The sequence below is a fragment of the Phyllostomus hastatus genome, unplaced genomic scaffold (assembly GCF_019186645.2).
Source record: "Phyllostomus hastatus isolate PE091 unplaced genomic scaffold, TTU_PhHast_1.1 phas_contig_1, whole genome shotgun sequence".
NCBI classification, from domain to species: domain Eukaryota; kingdom Metazoa; phylum Chordata; class Mammalia; order Chiroptera; family Phyllostomidae; genus Phyllostomus; species Phyllostomus hastatus.
The window spans coordinates 17,219,786-17,226,964 of record NW_025333498.1 but is presented as its reverse complement, the minus strand read 5'-3'; positions in this window follow the sequence as shown (position 1 = coordinate 17,226,964).

Sequence of the window (7,179 nt, the reverse complement as noted above, 5' to 3'; positions counted from 1 at the left end):
CGAACATGTCACCCAACTATAGTTTTTATGTTTGTTAAGGAATGGAGCTCTGGGCAAAGATGCTGAAAAGTTACTGAAGAGAGGCCCGAACACCCTCCAGCCAGCGTGGCCGAGATATCCTCAAAGAGAAATGAACAGGCAGTTGATTAATTTGATCAAGACCAAAATTAAATTATTTTCTTTTTCACATTGTTGGGAGGGCATGCTGGATCAGTGAGGAACAAAGGGGAAAAGTAAGAAAAGGAGAGAGAGTGAGAACTAACAGCACCTACGATGTGCATCCTGTGAGAAAGTGTTATTGAAGGCCCAGGATATAAAATAGACATGAGATTTACTACCTCTCCCCCTATCTCTCCGCAGATAACCAAGCTCTCTGCCCACTTCATGGACAAAGTTAATGTGAAGTCTGCTTTCTGCCTTTACCTTGCCTTCTTTACAGAAGTGGAACCTTCCTACCCCAAGCCACACTTCCCCTTCATGGTCCAGCTTCTGCCCTCATCTCTACAGAAGAAGCCCCTACTAAAGTCACCAATACCTTTTCTTTGGCCAAACCCTCAGTAGTTAATTTTCAGTATTTTTCTGAAACATTTGACACTGCTTACCCATCCCTCCTTTTCTGGAAATATCCTGTCTTCGATTCTGTGTGTCTCTCCTGTTCCCTGCTTGCCCTTCCTCAGTCTTCCCTGGGGCTCCTTCCCTTCCTTGTATTATAAAAAGCTAGCCCTTCTTTCCTTCTACTCTTCCTGGATGAGGTTATCCATGCCCACTGTTTCTGTTACCACATGGACACTAGAACCCTCAGGTCTGTGTCTCGAGCCCATGCCTCTACCCCGAGTTCTCAGTCAGTGTGTCCACAATATGTCCAAAGACAAGACATCTCCAAGAGGGACCCCACCTCTTGAGGGATTCATCATGTCCTCGCCTACTCCTGTCCTTGGCTATGATGTCTGTTATCTGTGCTAGAAACCTGGGAGTCAGCATCATGAGCTCCTCTTCTTCCCGTGTCCCCAACACTGGGTCAGCCATTGAGTGTGTTCTCAGCAGTCTGTCTCCTCTTCACCTCCATAAACAACCTTGGCTTATTTAGCTCCTCTCTCATCTGGACCGTGCATTCAGCAGTGGCATTCCTTACCATCCTTCCATCATTCACCTCCTTCCTTATCTTCTAACAACTAGAACAGGACCACCAGAATGACTGAAGACACAACTATTAACATCACTCCCTGCTTAAAATCCTTTAGGGCTTCCCACCATCATTGGGATAAAGTCAAAACTACTTGGTGTTGTGAGTGAAGTCCTCTCCAGCCTTACTTCTCACTGCTTCACTCTTTGCATGTTATGCTCCAGTGAAAACTATTCCTGTTGTACAAATGTTGGTGGGATCCACATGTTTGCAGCTCAGCATCTCTGTGGGCATGAAGCCTTTACCTAGAAAGACTTCGATCTTCCTTACTCTAGGGGACGCCTCCCAGTATAGTCAGCCACTTACCACAGTATCCTCAGGATGGCTTTGGGGGCCAACGGCCTGACTCCACCCTGTAGCCTCTTCATTATTTAACAGCCTTCACCCTCACTTTTCCCAGCCACCTTGCCTTTTGTCCTCTTAACCTCGGGAACCCTAATGCTTGTCAATAGTGAGAAGATATGTGCCCCTTAGTATTAGGAGGGCTTACAGCCAGTGTCATCTTATTTTGGAGAAAACTGCCTCCACAAAGACAGTCTGATTTCTCCCATAGGCTCTTGTCCATTCTGCTTCTGTCCCAGCCAGGTTACAGTGGACTTTTCCTCACAGCGAAGGAGGGCCCTCCCTAGCCATCGGCTGAGGTTGACTGGCCTCATCATCACCAAAGCCCTGTGGCTCCATGGGTATTGTTGGTTAGAATGAGGCTTGTGCACTCATGTGCACTCATGTGCTTGTGCACTCGTGCATCAGCTTGTGCACTCATGTTTTTCAAAAGTGAATTTATTAAAATAAAATATACTTAAAAATAATAACCCAAATGGTTTATGGATAAGGCAAAATCGCGAAGGTTGATCACAAATGTCTGATATTGGGGAAATATCCCACAGTAATAACTTAGGCCTGTGCCAGAAGTGCGCTGAGACGCTGAGGGAGGCGCAAGTCTAAGGACAGTCAGAGGAAGGGGAAGGGACCCTGTAAGGACTGGCCGGAGCCGAGTGCACCTTCCTCACGTCACCATTCCCCGCCCCCCCCCACCCCATTCTCCCTTGAGTGTAACTTGGCTGCACTTCAACGTAATAGTAAGAGAAGCCTAACATTTTTTACAAGAAAACTCGCTGGGGTTTTCAGTGGGATGGAAGGCGTCTCCATGACCCTGTGTCCCACAGTGAAGACAGGGCAGGACCCGCTTTGGGCGCGGGACTCCTTGCGTGCCCACAGAGGGGGCGCACTCCAATCTGCAGCGACAAATTGCCCACTTAATTATCTGTGAATGTCCCGCAAACTCTAACTTATTTGACATTTTCTCTAAGAAAACATCTCCAAATTGCCAGCCGTCTCCCCTGCATCCTAATTATTGCGTCGCTGTGTTGGTTCCACGTCTTTTTATACAGAACGGGTCCCTCAGCACAGGCTGACTGTGGTTATCACTCTTTAACGGCCAAATCTAATGGCCTCACAGAGTTTCCCCAAAGCTGCCGGCCATTTGGGCCTCAGCTTCGCGCCTCTCGCGCCTGCGCGCCAGACAAATGGGAACTGAGTAACTCGGTCGTAGCCGTCCGTCGGCGCCGGAAGAGAGAATGTCAGGAGCACAGGACAATGATCGAACCGCTTATGAATTTGAATTTGGCTGTACTTGTTGAAGGATTTTAACTACATGATGTTAACCACCTAGTACCTTTAAATTTCGTATTTTAAAAAAACTAGATAGTTTAATTTTTCTACCATATTTCTTGGCCTACCAGCCACGGGTAGGTTAACACCCAAGGAGCCCAGCACTCGGTCTGCATTAATAATCACAAAAAACGACGATGGCGAACGGTGAACAAACGCTGCTCCGTGCCGGGCTCTGTTCTGAGTGCTCTGTGTGCATTGACTCATCTAATCGAGCAAACACTCTCTGAGGTACTTACTGTTACTTTCCCTGTTTTACAGACGAGAAATGGAAGCACAGAGTTTTACGAAGGCTACGTAGCCAGGCAGTCTGCCCCGAGGCCACGCCCTTAACACCAGTTGCCCCCACCAGAAGAAGCAGCATTTCATTATCATCAAAAGATATGTGTGGAATAGCGCGTGAACTGCTTCACAGTCGTCTCTCATTTAATCTCACACAAACTCCTTAAGGAAGTACGCTGAACGCCACCTTATGGAAGAAAACACCGAGTCACGTTACCGGGAAGTGCCAGAACAGGGACCGTGCATCAGCCCGACCGGCCACTGCATGAGTTGCCTGTAAGGAAAGGATTCTGACCCTGGCAGAGCAGCAGGCCCTAACTAAAGTCATCAGCTGAGAAATGTAAAATGCCCTGGGAGGCCCTCTGGAGAAATGCAGATTCTAGGGTGGAGGCAGCTGGGTTGAAAACACAAGATGAGCTTGGGGCATTTTGTAGTGGCAGCAAAGTAGTGCCTCGACAAAGCGAAACACACGAGGATGGGTATGTCGAAAGGACGGAAGCAACCTACAAGAGCTCCCAAATGTCCAAACCAGAACGATCTGGTAACAAGATGAATAACAATAATGTTAGATTATAACTCAAAGAAGAAAATGAAGATCCATGGGTCCATATTGATAGAAATAAATGACTGAACATGTAAACACATAAGCAGAAGAGACAACTGTCCTGACAGAAGGTTCCAGATCGCAAGCGCAGGAGGGAGGAGGGCATCAGGAAATTGCCATTGGAGCCTCACAGTCATAACTGCAGCAGACAAGTCCCCTGGGGAGTGTGGACGTTATGGGTGAACCAGGGAGGAGAAACAGGATCTTTGTATCTACCCCTAAATCTTAACTAATTACACCGGAGTTTGTTTTATTTTTTTAACATTATGCCACAAATTCTGTGATATTCCTTCCTCCACAAAAGGAGCGTAATTCCTTATCCGCTGAGTGTGGGCTGGACAGAGTGACTCACTGGCAACAGAGTACGGAAGAAGAACATCAGCAACTTCACAGCGGTGAAACCTGGCAGATACCACCTCAACTGAGTGATTCAAATTAATATCATTTGCCCTGGCTGGTGTGACTCGGTTGGTTGGAGCATTGTCCTGTAACCAAAAGGGTACGGATTCAATTCCTGCTCAGGGCACATGCCTAGGTTGAAGGAGGCAACCAATCAGTGCTTCTGTCTCTCATCGATGTTTCTCTTTCTCCCTTCCTCTCTCTCTAAAAAAAAATAAAACAGCAATGAAAAAATGTCCCCAGTGAGAATTAAAAAAAAACCATTAACATCATGTGTAAGGTAATATCATGTTCATATATGAACCCCCTTATTTGACGTCATGAGAAAGGCACTTCCCCTCCAGGGTCTTCTTCCTTCAAATTCCTGACTCCAGTCTCGTCATGAGAAAACATCAGCCCCAAACTCAGATGGAGGGACAGTCTACAAAATGCATGACCAGCACTACTCGAAAGTGTCAAGGTCAGGAAAGACAAGGAAATCCTAAGAGACCGTCAGAGGTTGGAGAAGACTAAGGAGGCATGACAAGAGAATGCAGCGTGGTGTCCTGGACTGGATTCCAGAGCAGAAGAAGGATGTTAGTGGGACACGTGGTGAAATCGGTGTGAGGTCTGCAGTTGAGTTAGCAGTCTCCTATCGATGCTGGTGTCTCAGTCGGAATAACTGTGCTGTGGCGGCAGGACATCGACATTAAGGGCAGCTGGGTGAAGGTCGGAGGGAACTCCACGTGATAGTTCTGAAGAGTGGAGGGCTAAGATGTGAGGGGCTGGGTGGGAGGCTCGGACAGCACCTTCGATGTGCAGACTGCTTTGTAGCCAGTGCTTCTGTGTGTTCTCTCATCAAAACTCACCTCAGTTCTGTGGTTTTTCTCTGTTAGCTTTTGAAAGCCTGGAAGTAGATTCGAGAAAACAAGTAGCCGGATTAGGGAGTGGGCATGGAGGCAGCTCCAGTTGATGGGAAACCTGGGGAAATCAGGATACAATATGGACTTCAGTTAATAATATGTCATTATTGGCTCATCCATTGTAACAAATGTACTGTGCTAATAGGAAAGCTGAGTATGAGGTATGTGGAAACTCTCTGTCTTTCCAATTTTTCTGTAAAATTAGAACTATTCTAAACAATAAAGCCTATACACAATTTAAAATAAAATACCGCTCCACTTGTGCTCCTAATGTAAACAGAGCACAGAGACTCTCCGAAGGCTCAGCAGAGCTGCCCTGGTGGCTCCAAGGGACTTGTGACGGGGCCCAGAGAGAGTGGCAGAGCACGCAGGTGACAGAAGGGCCTGGAGGAGAGGACACAGCTAGTCCTAAGAAAACAGGAAAAGGAGGACGGTGGAGGAGCAAATGAAGGAGACCCTGCACCTGAGGCAATTTGTTTAATTCGGCTGCTCTGCCCCGCCACCCACCCTCTCACCTCTCCTCTTCCTCCCCCACTATTGCCTTCCAACACACCATTGCCTTCCAACAGACTGTCGGTTTTGCTAGATATTCTGTCTGTCCCTCCAAATTCCCCTTCCACTCTTTCCCACCCTGCTCATGCCCCAGGGCACTTTCTGCCAGTGGCTTGGTTGTGGGGGGTGGGGGTGGGAGGGGCCTGGCCAGTGGGAGCTGTGGGCCAGCTCTGAGAAGAAAGGGGGTGGGGTTGGAATCTGATCTCCACCCCCATCTGTGTGCCTCAGATGGGCTAGCCAGGTCCCTCTAGCAGAGGCCACAGCCCCCTGCCCGCAGGTCCCCTCACTTCATTCTGTGGATCACCCCCCTTTTGCCCCGTCAGGCCTAGGCATGGGTACTGGTTCCCCACAGTGGGTAATTCTGGGGTGCTACACCATTCCTTGTCAGCTTCCCTGCCTAGGTCTTGAGAAATCCTCCTACTACGAAACTCCTCTCCATTACCCAATGGGGCGCGTCACCTGTTTCCTGCTGGGACCACAACTGATAGAGTTACTCATTCTGTTTATTGCCTATTGTTTATCCTTCCTTTTAGAACATAAACTCTATGAGGGCAGAGATCTTGTATGCTTCCTTCATGCTGTGGCACTTGATAAATATTTGTGGAGTAAATGCGTGAATGCCCACTTTATCCGGACTGTCTCCCATGGGACACGTGGCTAGTGGCAACAGTGCCCGTCTAAGAGGCTCCCTGAGTGCAAGGCATGTCCTCCAGCTACTGACACCCTCCCTGCCCCAGCAGGGGTTAAGACAGTAGCACGGCTGTTTCCCTTGCTCTGGGGGATGGTAATGCTGGTCTCTCTGTCATTCTCTCTCACAGGCAAACTTGGCAATGTGTGCTTTGCTTTTATACGTTTACATGTTCATTTCCCTGCAAACTTTCTGTTTCTTGGATAATAGAGTTACAGAGCGCTCACTAGGCCCTTACAAACTCGCAGCTTACAAAAGAGCTCTGGCCTTGAGCCAAAGGAGTCTCCAGCTGCTCACTGACCCTGCCTGGAAAGTCAACTTGGAGGAGATGCAAATGTCCTAATCCTCTTCCAAACCACCCTAAGTAGGTTTTATCCGGTGATCTGTAAAACCAAATTAGTAAAGGGACCCTTGAATTCCCGCTTGCTAGAGAGCTTCTGGAATCTTTGAGAAAGCCAACACAGCAAATTTCTGTGCTGGGGGGCTGAGAAACGCATTCTGTTTTCAGAAGCAAAATGTCTTCACTTTTTCATGGTTTCTCTCACCGTGCTCAGCACACGGAAGGTGTTTTCTGAGGCTCTCACGGGGGTCCCCCATGAAGGTGAGAGGGGAGGGGAATACAGTGGCCATGAGGTCGAGTGATTTTCCCCAGGTCCTGCCAAGCCCAGTGCGGATCTGGTCTCCTGACTCCAGTGCAGGGAACATTTGCTCTGTTATTATTACCCCAGGAACTGGCTTATTGCACAATATCAGGAAATCGTCCATATGAAATCCTGGTCCACAGAGCGTACATGTTCTGCTTTTTATTCTGCAGCTTTTTAATAAAGTGTGTTTTCCTTTCCCATAATGTCATCTGGAAGTAATTCCTCCCAACAGCTGGCTTTGCTTTCCCCATTGG